This window comes from Empidonax traillii, unplaced genomic scaffold (assembly GCF_003031625.1).
Source record: "Empidonax traillii isolate 1590-97213 ecotype Southwest subspecies unplaced genomic scaffold, ASM303162v1 scaffold206:size1282135, whole genome shotgun sequence".
Taxonomy (NCBI): Eukaryota; Metazoa; Chordata; class Aves; order Passeriformes; family Tyrannidae; genus Empidonax; species Empidonax traillii.
In genome coordinates this window covers 640,605-654,244 of record NW_020955399.1, presented here as the reverse complement: position 1 = coordinate 654,244, position 13,640 = coordinate 640,605, and the positions used below count along the sequence as shown (strand labels likewise).

Sequence of the window (13,640 nt, the reverse complement as noted above, 5' to 3'; positions counted from 1 at the left end):
CGAGGCGGGTCCCCTGCGCTCGAAAACACCTTCCCCGAAGGCGTGAGCTTTTCGCTCTCGGGGCACTTTCCCGGGGAAGACGCGGCATCGCGTGTTTCTGTCCCCGGTGCCGAGGGGCAGCGCGGGGCCCACTTTGCGCGGCGGCCGCGGGGCCGAACGGGTTACTGCGCTAACAAAAACCCGATGGCGATTCTCGGCACAGAGCGCGGCGCGGCGGAGGAAGCGGGAGGGGAGGGGAGGGGCGGGGCGGAGGGCGCTCCCCGGGCCGCCCCCCCGGTGCTCCCGCAGCTGCCGGGCAGTGGTGCCCGTGCGGACCAGGAGCGGGGACGGCCGGCCCTCCTTGGTATTTTGAGGACCTTCTTGAGATGAGCCAACAATTAGCCCATCAGTGCTTGATGGGAAAAAAAAAAAAAAAAGAGATGTAGATGCTTATGCTGATGAGTTGCAGATACATAAGGATCGCGTTCTTGTGACAGGAGATAAGATAGCATCCACTGATCTGCACTTGGAGGAAATTATTTTCTTCCCTGTAAAAGCAAAGGTGCTCATAAAATATTTAAATACTTTGAAAGAATAAAGCCTGTTCTAGCGCTGCGATGATCATTTTTTTTCCTTTGAAATGCCATTCAAAGCACTGTGACAGTGTTCGTGGCCTTGGGCTTGTGTCTGTAAAGTGATGTGTGGGATGGGACAGTTTTTGTAAACTGGACTAAGACATGATTAAATATGCTGTGATTTCCTATGATTAATTTCCTCTGGGAATTACTTTATGTCCAGATGCTGAGAAGTCCATCTTACTAAACTCTGCTAATATGAAAACTCCTCAACTTTAAATTTTATTTAACAGGGGAGAAAATTAACCATAAACACCACAAAAAAGCTCCCTTTATGCTTTGATTATAATTTTCTTAAATTCTTTGTCACTTTCATATAAATGTTTTGTTGTTGTTGGCTTTTTTTCCCCTTTCCTGGTCTGAAGGAGATCAGGAAGGCTGGCTGAATAGAGAGAATAATGCAGCTGGGGATACACAGGATTTTGTCCAAATCTCTTTTGTAATGGATCAGATAAAAATGTTTTCTTTAATTCTTTTGAAGAGAAACATTCTGCTATAATATTTGTTACCAAACTTACTTCATCGTACATTCGTTTGGGTTTTTTTGACATATGGTGGGTGTTTCCCATATCCATTCTTTTGGAAAGAACAATGGGTTCTTCCTATATTGTGTTTCATCAGCTGTAACGGACTTGATAGGCAAAAATTTTTAAAAATTCCAATGATAACATACAAACCAGAAAACATCCAGCTTGTGAAAGTGAACTGTCAAAGTTCGATTGTAGGTGGGAGCTTGGAAGCTTCCTCAAATGACTGGAATGAAACCCAAGGCATGAGAAGTTGCAGACATGGATTTTGCAATACCATTTCCACTTTTTGTAAATGCAAGAAAAAGATACTTGATGTGTATCGATATCATCATGTCTCCTTGAGCCTCCTAAGAGGACTGCTGTTTCCATGTTAGCACTGCTTTTCTTAGCTTTGCGGGCAGAATGGAACAGAGATACAGCAGATTGTTTTTACTTCAGCTACAAAGTAAGGAAAAACTGTGAAATTCTGGTTTTCCTGTAGAAAATTCTGAACAAGGGAGTCAGGCATGGAGTCCGTGAAGATAGGAGAATTTCTACAAGTAAATTCTGCTATCTACTCTAGCATGTGTGAGGTTGTAAAGGGACACAATGGCATGCACTTCCCCCTTTTTGAAGAACATGCTTCATAACATCAAAAAAAAATTGATTCTGTCTGCAATTTGAGAAAAGGAAGTTGTTACTGAGGGATGGAGCTTCAAATCTGCTAGCTGGGAGCTGGGTTAGATATTTGTATCTCTTCTAAGGTACACATCTTCACTGCACTAATTGATCCTGTGGGGGTCTTTCGCTGTCTATTGGGTTTCTGGTGCTCTTACCGAATGCTTGCATCTCTTCCATTCCGCTGTTGATCCTTCTGTATCTACACATTTTCAATGGACTGGTCCACAGAGAGCAGCTTCCTTCAGTGCACGATGCTAATGTTTCCCTGGATCAGAGTCCATCTAGGGCACTGAATGGGACAGATGTCATAGGGAAAACCAGTACGTGATCAAGTGACTTAAACTGTAACATAATGCATGTAAATTAGGGTGGGAAGAGAATAAAAACTACTTGTTTAAACTACTTCATGTATGTCTGTAGTACAGTTATATGTGCATAAAAATATTGAAATAGATTGCAAATGCTTGGTCCTCTTCTGTAGTTTAGTTTCTCTGACTCTACCACCAAAAAGCTGGGGTGCTGTTTTTATTTTACAGGTGTATTTTTTTTGTAGAATGATCTTTTTAATTAAAATTGTGTTTTACGTTCAAAAGACCCCATATATTTTAAATTAATATATGTGATTTTCTATCATATATTGTGTAAAAACCTCCTTGTCCTAGGAGTTTCAAACAAAAGCCACAAATATGCATATCAGTGAAGTGTGTCATCCAGGGTCTTAGATGTGGGTAAGAAGTAAGTTTGAGAGTAGGTGAATATTAAAGAGGCCAAGTAGCAGTTCTTGTATCTTAATGCCTCTGCATGGAGTACTCCCAGTTACTCACTCTTCCCTGGTTTTGGTACAGCAAGGCTGTGCGGCTCTATTGCAGTGACTCTGGTAGTTTTCTAAGTACATGAGAAGTAAATTCACTCCACTAACCGAGCAGAACACTATTTCTTTTCTTTTTGTTTTGCTTTTTTTAAAATTTTCTTCTCCTCCTCCCTTGGATTAGCAAAGTGAATCATTTTATTGTGTGGTCAGATGAGTGCCAGAGCAAGTACACAGAATGAGGACAGCAGTGTCAAGCCAGGAAGAGAGGAATACTCATTTTTCCGGCAGCAAAGATACATGTGGTCTACTTTACTGTCCTACGTGGTTGTCCTCTATGCCCCTGCAATCAGAGAGGAGGCGGGTTATGCATAAATCTAAGAAAACAAAATTAATAAGATACTGGGTTTGTTGTTGTTTTTAGTCTTTATTTGCGGTCCTTGATATATAAAATGCCCCCATCCACAGACTAAACATTCAGAGCATATCACCAGATGAAAAAAATGTTTCCCTGTAAAGTAAATATTAAAAGAGGGGCTAGAAGTGGTTCTGTTAAGCCTTGTGGCCTTTGTGCTACGATAAGCAGGATTTTTGTGCCAGACTAATATTGGTATCTTCTTCTTTACAGAATTTAAGGATATAAATTTTCAAATATTTTCAGTTTCATCTTTGCTACTTACTAGTTTTGACATGTGTGGTTTTTGTGAATTGTAGAAAACTGCTATTAGGTATGTGTTTAGAGAAATTGTTTTTACAAATTCAAAACAGAGATTGAACCATAGTCTCTCTTTTAATCCCCTGAATAGAATATATTCTTAGTAAAACGTGATAAATTTTTCCCACTTGAGTCCAACATACCTGTCAACTTTGTTTCTCCTCTGAGAAATTGTTACTGAAAAAGTAGACTTTTCCTTTCCTAGGTGCTCTGTAGAGCTTCAGCATCATCCAGTGGTGGGCCTAGTAGGCTAATTCAGATCCATCAATGGCAGCCCTCTTACTGCCTACCTTCTTTGGTTGGTTCTGCTGCATTTATTGCAAGAGTTGGTTTTTTTTTTCTTTGTGTGTTTCTGTTCTTGTGAACTAAAATGTTTTCTATTCCGATCTAGTCCATGAAACTTAAGAGGGTATTGTTCGTGACAAATAGCTGAATTTTCTGAAGTCTGCCTGGTGGTTTTTCCAGATGTCATCTTATCTCATTCTGTACTTCATTCCAAATGAAATTCTGGTTCTGCTCATTTTGTTTCTTTCCAGGAAGAACTGCAATTATTGAGCTTTTCAGAGACATAATAACAGAAGTGATGCCACTCCCTGGCATTTCCAAGATGTTTCTTTGTGCACAGGGTGTTTAGTTAGTCTTCAGCTGTGGTATATGAAAAACTTGTAATCAATCCATTAGCAAATCATTATGGTCTGAAAGTACTAATACACTCAGTGCAATAAATCAGATGTACTTGTGACTTTTCCCTCAGAATTACATGCCCAAATAATTTTGTTGATGGTCTTTCTGTTGAATTGCAAATATTTCGCCATCTAAATATGCATTCTGCTTTTTCAATTATATCTTGTTTGTCCTCACGTAGTGGATTGCATTTCAAAATTAGGAAGAAAGTGACAGGAAGTTGAAATGTCATATCATCTTTTCTGTTTTTTCATGAACATGCATTTTTCCTGCTTACATTAATCTTACCTTCTCTTCTCTGCCCCCTTGGACTTAAGCTGACTATTTAGTCCTGTGGAGCTGTACCATCACAGGAATCTCAACATAAGGAATTATTCTACTTAATTTAATAATTTTAATTTACTACAGAGAAGACATTTAACAGGTAATATTGTAGTTTTACTTCTTTTTTTTTTTCTCTAAATTTTCATAAGAATGGCCAAATAGATGGACCTTGTTCTGACTCGTACCCAGTATCATTTCTCCAAGAATAGATATAACCTGGTACTAAGGGAGCATTAAAAAAGGTACAAGCAATATATGGTAATTTCTGATAGTCTTCCATGTATTTTCTGCTTGCAACTTTTGGGTCAGGTATAGTTTCTGTTTAGGACTGTTCTTTCCACTTGATCTTCACTTCTTCAACTGTGTCTTGAAAAGGCAATTCACTAAAAATGACCTAATTTTTTATTCATGTTCAGCAATATATCAGCTTAATTTAATAATTAAAATCTTGATTTTTCTACATATTTTTATTATTACAAAAAAGCTGCCCTAGTTTTGTGAGATTAATGATGATTATACTTTTGCTCATTCATCTCCCCATTTTTTTAATTGTACTTGGCTTCCAAAGGGGATAGTCATGTAAAGTGAGGGTGAAACCCTCCCTTTAGGAGTGACTTTTTGAAGTGATTCACAAGTCAAAAACACAGCTCAAATTTTGGCTTTAAGCTGCCTGTGAAACTGGCCATTACAAATATTTTCTTTAATTTTAAGCAGAAGTTATTCAGGAAGCCTTGGAGGAACCACTGAGAACTTGTTGTTTAACTTTTGGATTAGCAGAGAGTTTTGAAGAAGGATGACAACTGGTTAATGTAAGAATTATGGAACCACTGCATTTTTTTTCACGGTTACATGTGATACTGCCCTCTGTGGTCATTTTGTGTTTGTTTTAGTATCACAGTTCTTGTTGGTAAACATAATAAAAGATGTTTTTCAAAAACTGTTTTTCTTCTAAATGCTGCTCAGTCATCATGCTCTCATGGTTTTTTAAACATTATGCTAATTATTTTATTAGGCCGTACTGGCGATAATTGGCTAGAGCCTTTATTTCTATGAAGTGTCTACATTAACTTGAATCTTTAGCAACCTTAGTGAGATTAATTAATTCTAAGTATGCCGTAGTTCATGCCTATTTGTTAAACTGAATGTTTTTATTTTTATCTGTTACCATTTTGATCACAAATTCTGTAGCATATTTTTAAATAATCAAATCCTAATAATCTGCTACTAAATACACCTTATTATCTCTTGGCAGGACAAGGGGGAATGGAATTAAAACTGAAAGGAAGAAGGTTTAGATTAGATATTAGGAAAAATTCATTACTGTGAATGTGGTGAGCCCAGAGAAGCTGTAGCTGTCCCATCCCTGGCAATGTTCAAGGCCAGGCTGGAGGGAATCTGAGCAACCCGGTCTAGTGTAAGATGTCCCTGCCAGTGCTGGGGAGTCCTTTCCAACCCAAACCAGTCAATGATTCTTTCAGACCAGCTGCGTCCTAATATATTAAGAATAATATAATAGTTTCACATAATCCTATGGGAAACTTTTTCTTTCTCAGTGCTCTTTTAAGAGTTGCAATTGCATGACCAATATCGATCCTACAGATACATTCTGTGAAGCATATCTAAAAGAGGCATAAACTCATCAAGGTCTGTAATGCCAGTTGAAAAATGGAAGCATATGGACATTTTTCATCTGTTGAAAACAGTCCTGATATAGGGAATTGTCTCCCCTTGTTTTGTGGGGAGTTGCAGAGAGGCTTCTGATGAACGTTAACATTTTTTTCTTCTTTCGTAAACAGTACGGTGTGGCTTTGTTCTCTTTAGTTTTCATCCTAGCTGAAGAACAGTAAGAAAGATAATGTTGCTGGCACAAAGCTGAAATTAGTGAAAAGATCTAGTTGGATATAGTCAGGAGGAGTATTGCAAAAAAGAATAAATATTTAAAAGAAAACCCCTCCCAAAACCAAAACAAAACTAGAATGAAGAACACCAAGAGTGAGCAATGGAAAACTACATTTACACACAAAAAAAAATCAGGCTGAACTTAAGCTTGGACATAGATTGAATCAATCACTTGAAAGTCCAGAGACATCATAAACTTCTTTTTTTGAAGTTTGGCAGTAACAATATATTAAACAAGGTAACCATTTCAGAAAACATTGCTCTTTTCATTAATCATACTTTACCAAGTTGTGCTGAATCTCTGTACTCTGTTTGTTTCATTGTCTCTTTTTTGTCATTCAGAATTTTATTTTTGACTTTTTTAAGCATGGGTAAGTTTCTGTCTGCCCCAGGTCTCAGTGCAGTCAGTGGATCTTCAGGTACTGCAAGTGACTTGTGTGTATGGTGAGATCTGTTTTTACATAACAGTGCAAGGCCCAATTCAATTCTATTGTACTATGTTCTTTAGCTTGCTGTAGGAAGTTTATTGCTTATCATTAACCAATACTGTCTTTTTTATTTCCTAAAATAAATATTTCTTTCTCCGGTGTTTGCAACTTCTAAATCACATATAATTAGCCTGCATACTGCACGTGTATTTTTCTTACCATTCCTTAAACATATCCCCTTGCTTTTCTCAAATTTTGTGGCCTGATTGCATTTTCTTTAGCATACTTATTGGCACCTTCAGCTGTCAAAGTGAAACATGTTAGGTGTTGTGTTGTTGAAGCTGCAAATAGCAACAGTCAAGTTCCCCCTAGGGCAGACTGATACTCCAGAATCTGGTTTGAAATGAACTCTTAGAGAATTGTCATTGCACGTAGTTTGTTTCTGAGTGCTGCCTGGTTACTTGCTTTGAGGAGGTTAGCATTTGTAACAGAACTAAGAACTAAATTGTCCAGCAACCACCTTTCAAACCTCCACACAGTTGAAATGTTTAAAAGTTTGGTTTTTTTGCCATCATGCTTTAAGTTCTAGTTTAAGAAGTGAGGAGGTTTTTTTTCTGCTAGAGTTTCTGATGTTGCTTTTATGATCTCAAATTTCACTTATCTCGTTTACCCCATGCAACAACCATTTTTAGTTGGTTTTGTTAGTGTTACTGGGTATTTACTGAAATGTCTAACAAGATGAATTCCTTTTGTTGTTATCTGGGCAACCTAGAGCATATAGTAAAGTCTTTTGTATGGTGGCAGTAAAAAAAATGACCCATCAAGATATGAGAACGAACCAGGAAGTCCTGAGTCATTCCTTGTCCAATTGAGGCAAATAGAAATCTTTAATTTAGTAAAAAACAAACAAAAAAACCTAAAACAAACCATAATGTTATTTTTTACTGCAATTAATAAAATTAGTTCAAACATCACTATGGGAGGAGACTAGTTTTAGCAGATTAAAATCCTTGAGTTCCTGGATTTTGTGAGTCTTTTCTTTGGTGCCGTTTCACTCCAAAACCAAGAAAAGCATTATGCTTTGCTATTTTTGTCTATTGTCGTTTTTGAGGGACAATGCTACTGATCAAAAAAAAAAGATTCAATAATGTCCGTGTATTGTTTTATTTGTTTAGTTATTTCCATAGGAATTCTTCCTTTCTTTCTATTCAAGATACTTGTTCAGGTTTGGGGTCACTGATCTAAATCAGATATAGAAGACAGACTGCATTAATGCATCACGAAGGGAGGGGCTAAAGATTTGATCATTGGATTGGGATGTGTTATAAAACATGTCAAGGCAAGTGAAAAAACAGAATAAAAATACTGAAACTTTTTACAAAGTATATAGTTTTAATCTGTAATGGATAAATACGAAAAACAACTTTATATTTGAATAAGAATTGTGGTGAAGCACTGAAACAGGTTGCCCAGAGAAGCTGTGGATGCTCTGTCCCTGGAAGTGTTCAAGACCAGGCTGGATGTGTCCCTGGGCAATGTGGAAGGTGTCCCTGTCTATGGAGCAGGGTTGGAACGAGATTATCTTTTAGGTCCCCTTCAACCCAAACCATTCTGTGATTCTATATTAATAGTCCTTACAGTTACTGTAGACTTGTTTAAATATAAGAAGCCCTGTAAGGCTTAGATGGATTTGGTGTAATTGCTGTCTGTTCTTGTGGCAGCCTAAGCAGACCTGGCTGCTGTCTGTCCTGGTCCTGCCCTGTTCTTCCCTTTTCTCCCACCCCTAGCTGCATGGCCCCACTCCTTTTACTTTGGTGCTAGATTACTGTGTAGCTTCTGGGCATCATTTATTTGTTCTTGGGAGTGGAGAAGAGCACAGGAGTTATTCTGTCACTGGTTGAACACTGAAATAGCCCAGCACAGCCACGTGTGTCCTGCAGCCAAGGCAAAGGGAGGAGTCATGACTTTGTGGCTGCAGCAGTGCAAGAGGTTTGGGATCCTGACAGCAATTTGGCTTTGGCTGATGTGGAACTGCAGCTTCTTCACTTTAGCATTTATATGATAAGGCTTAAAACTGCTCATTTGCCTGTCAATTGAGTATTCAACACTAAGGCTGAAAAGAAGTCAATACAGTGATGTTCTGGACATGCAAACAACTTATGATTGTGTATAAGTGTTGTACATATTAACTTTGTATAGTAACTCCTGCTGTGTGGCACGTGCAGGGGACACAAGGTACTTCACACAAAGTAGGCTACTTGAGATTTGCTTCAATACAAGTGCATATGCAGGAGCTGCTAATAAGGAAGACGTGCCACACTATAAATTTCACATCCCATACTGCTCCTATATTTAGACTTAAAATTTAATTCAGCTGCCAGCTTCCTCATTTCAGCTAGTAAAACTTGGTCAGAGGCTGCTTCACTCTCATAAATTCTGGATATACTAGAATTTTATCAAGTTTTCTGATATTAGAAGTTGTGGAGAATTTGAAAATAAAATGTGTTTTTTGTCTCTCACCAAACTTGCAAAAACATCTGCAAAGCACTTTGAACTTGAGGATAAAATTGGAATGAAAATCAGTCTTTGGAGCTGTGTTGCTCGTAGAACTTTTGTAAGTACTTAGAATTAAAATACAAAAAATAAAAGATTATTGTTTTGTTGTGATTGTTCAGTATTCTTTAGTTTTTCATCTGCCTTTCTATCTGCGAAAGAAATTGTAGGTACTGGTACATTCTAGAGCAGCTGTTTCTGACTGTAAGAGCTCAACTTTTGTGATAGTATTGGCAGACATGGTTGGTCCATTATTGAAACATCTCTTTAATCCATTATGGTGCTTGTGTGTTTATACTTGCAATGCCACAAGAATGCACTGTTAAAAATGTTTGTGTGCCTGGATGGGATGGTGCTCAACCTGTTAATCTTGGGGATCAAGTACAGGGAATATGTTTGTATTTTCTTTCTCACTTCCTGTAGCTTATTATAGCTTGTACATGGCTTGTACAGCCAAGGCTAAGGGGAAAAAAACACTTCTGAATTTGCCCAACATTGGGAAAGTGCCTTGCTTTAGATTCGAAGTAAAGCAATTTTATTAAGATAAAATGGAGAGAAAAATGTATGCAGGAGAACAAGTAATGTCTCGTTTCTTACGGTTGTATCCTGTATCCCAAACTGTACCTAACCTCAATATGCACATGTACTCACTCTTGTGGGCTTGGTTGGGAACAGTAATAATCTGTGGGAAAAATAACATGAATGGCAAATATCCTTGCAAGGGCAGAGAGAGCACGAAGGAAATGCGAGCTCAGGTCTGCCAGTAGACTGTAAGCATCATTTCCTCAGGTAACTAAAAATGGTTTCAGTAAGAGCTTTAATTGCTAACTGTGAGGTAGAAGGAGAATATAATTAAAAAACCCTGGTGCACAGAAACTTCCACCTGAACATGAAGAACTTTTTTACTGTGCAGGTGACCGTGCACTAGAACAGATTGCCCAGAGAGGTTGTGGAGTCTCCTTCACTGGAGATATTCAAGAGCTGTCTGGACAGAATCATGTGCCATGTGCTCTAGGATGACCCTGCTTGAGCAGGGAAGTTGGACCAGATGACCGCTGTGGTCCCTTCCAGCCTTACCCATTGTGAGATTCTGTGAAACACAGTAATTTAAAGAACTCAGGATGTGCATTGTTCCAGCCTTTGAAAAGGGAACTCATAATGATCTGTCTTAATCAACTTCTTATGCTTTTTGTCCATATTTAGTTCCATCTTAAAATGATCTAAAATATTTTTGGGAAACCAGAAGATTATTTCTCTATTGTGGCAGCATGGACAGTGGTGTTTTTTTTTTTTTTTGCTTTTTATTGAGCTGAGCTTAACTAAGTTTCCAGTGACATCTTTTTGTTGGAGACTAAAATGAGTCACTTGTGTAGTAACTGTGCGTAGTTCTTAAAATAGTCAAAATCCAAGCCTCCAAACTTGTTCACTGAAGTGCAGGCAAAAGGGATGACCTGATCCCCTTTTGTGGATGGGGTTACAGTACCACTTCCTCATGTTTGGTTCAGTGCCTGGAGAATTGTGTGTAGAGTTTGGAGCTCTTCCCATTTAGCCTCCCCTTTCACATCTCTTCCTTTTATTTTATTTTTTTTTAAAAGCAACATTATTAATCTTACAAAGGAAAATATATGTGGGTTTCCTCCCACAGAACAACTTGAAGTCGAGATATCTGTCTATTGAAAGACACACTTGCATTCATTTAATAGGCTTTAAAAATATCTATAATATGATACAAATAAAAGCGTTTTGTGCTGGTCTTCAAATATCCTGAAGTTAACCAGATTTTTACTGTAGGATTCTGCAAAACATTCACTGAAGTACAAAATCAAGTTTATATCCCCAGTCATTCTTAAACCAACTTATAAAGGTCCACATGAAAATAGTCTACTTAGCAGTGAGAGCTTCTGACTGTGATTTAGGTGAGGGGTTGTAATCTATCAGTCCTTGCGTAAACACGTCAAGCTGCATATTCCCACTAATTGTTAATTCTGAAAGTTTATACTGACAATTCACAAGCTGTTTGATCACATCTAGTAAATAAGAGATAGTAGAAGAAAGAGAATTAAGACTTACCATGCTAGTAGCTGTATTCCCATTTGTTGGCTGCATACAAGAAAGGAGTGAGTAAGCAGCACAAGCAGATGTGGAACAGCTTCTCTGCGGGAAAGCCATTTGCTAGGCACTAATTACAGACTGCTTTAAAATCTTGGCAATAAGTAGTATTAATCATGAAAACCAAAGGGTATTCATGTCATTTATGCAAATTTTTTATCCTGCTTTGTGTCTTGCCAAATTCTTAACAGTTTCTTTTGGCAGGTGTTTTCATGTGATCATACACTGAGAAGGTGTTTCTGTTCTATTTGTTGCCTTTCAGTTCCATTTCATGTGAAGGAAAGAGATGGGAGGACACAGACATTAAAGAAGTTACATGCTCCAAACTGCAAGACTAGATTTCTTTTGAACAACTTGGGATCTTATTAAAGAACCAAGCAAATAATTAAAATGTAAGGCATTTTAAGCCTTGTTCTGCTCTGTTTTATGTGAATCTCAAGGAAGAGATCTTAAAAATCAAGTCCCATGTTTTTATCTGAGTTTGAAAAATGCTGAACAAAAAATTTGATCTCTTTATACCATACAAGTTTTTGAAGAATCTGGGTTTTAAGCTTGTCCTGATATTAAATACTTTTAGAATACCCATGTAGATCAACATAATCATGACACAGAATCAGTGAGCTTTTATATTATTTTTAGGCTTTGTGCATGTACTTCAGACAGTGAAGATTGCCTAGAGCAATCATCTCTTACAATTTTAAGGCAAAATTTTGAGCCTTTGGTTGCTTTGTAAAATAAGTACATCCAACTTTTTTTTTTTTTTTAGCTTCTTTGCTTTTTTTACTGTACTGCTTTTGTTACTGATCTTGGAACAAACAACTCAGTGTATTTCCAAGAAAAATACATCTGTGGACTTGGCTGTTGAGGGTAATTGTAAAAAGCTCCAAAGCATTCCATAAGGGAGAGGATAGAATGTATCAAATATTTTGTGTGGAGCCTGCGTTGGCATGATAAATATATTTTGCATGTTGCAGTGGAGATGTAGCAAAGAACAATTACTGACTAGCTTTTTGAAGTTGTATATCTGTAATGCTATGGATGGATGAGGAGATCAGTAACACTGATATCAAGAATTGTCCTCTGTCACTTCCACTTTCATATTCTGTGTACTTATGTGTTGTGTCAGGAAGTAAAATTACATTGAAAGTGGAAAGACAGATGTTAAAATTACTTCAATAGATGCTTTTCTTTGCAGAGTAAACTTATCTTCATACCCACAAAAAAAATAATTCCTTGTATTAAGAAAAAATTTGCATTGCTTTGAAAGTAATTTAATCTTGAGTAAACTTGACTAAACCTCATATATTTCACAATTTTGGGGAAAGTGAAATCACCACCCTTGGGAGGTTAGGAGGTCCAGTTTTATTTGCAAAGTGCTTTTTGTGTTTTCAGTAGTGCTCAGGCCTGTGGTCAGCACTTGGCCAATGCAAATAAAACCTCCTGATCACACAGCCTACAAAATCACTTGGAATATGCCACGATGGAGGCAGGGAGAATAGGAAGTGGAAGAGCAGGATAACTATTTCTTTTAAGGTTGCATTCTGCCTGAATGAAATGCCTGATTTGTATTTATTTATGTATTTATTTGTTTCCCTCTTTGCTTATCTTGGCAATAGTATAGTCTGATACACAGTTGGGGTGGAAGGAAGTATTTCTGTAGCTTTCATTACAGGAAGCTTTTTCCCAAAGACAGTTTGGTTATGATTTCTTTGGGCTGTTTGCCACGATCATATCTAAAGGCTACTTATCAGATGAACTGTTTTATTAGCATACTTGATATGCTAATCTCTTGATAGATGACCTCGTTTGGTTATGGTCAAATAGGAAAACTTCAAAATAGTTTCTTTTATGCAATTCCTTTGTCTGAATGAAAGTGATGGACAAAAAAAAGAACACTTGACTGTTTAAACATAAATTAAGCTACTCTTATAAGCAGTCATTAGCCTGTATTGTAGCTATTTATTGAAAGCATCTTTTGAAAGGTGCTGCCTGTCAGTGTAGTAAGGCTGCAGAAAACTACGTTCATGATAAATGATTTTTTGATTATGGTTGTAAAGATTAGGAATGCAAAATGAGCTGTCTGTTTCTTTAATAAATACAAAATATCCTTACTGTCTGGTACCAAAGGATAAAATAAGAACATTTTTTAGAGTCTTAATGGCTTTATCCTAGTGGCCAATAACAAAGTATGCTTTTACTGTTTAAACAGGATAACTTAAAACTAAAAAGGCTTATGATTGCTGTGTAGGACTATATTCATGTACCGTACCAGTCTCATGAAAAATTTTCTAATCAGTCTTAAGAATTTGCTTGTTT

The 13,640-nt window shown here is 37.4% G+C and overlaps 1 protein-coding gene across 11 annotated transcripts in view; it reads left to right on the top strand.

Annotated features, from left to right (window-relative positions):
* The window catches only part of CEP170 (centrosomal protein 170), a 103,441-nt gene that overhangs the window by 773 nt on the left and 89,028 nt on the right, over positions 1-13,640 (top strand). The window lies entirely within an intron of this gene.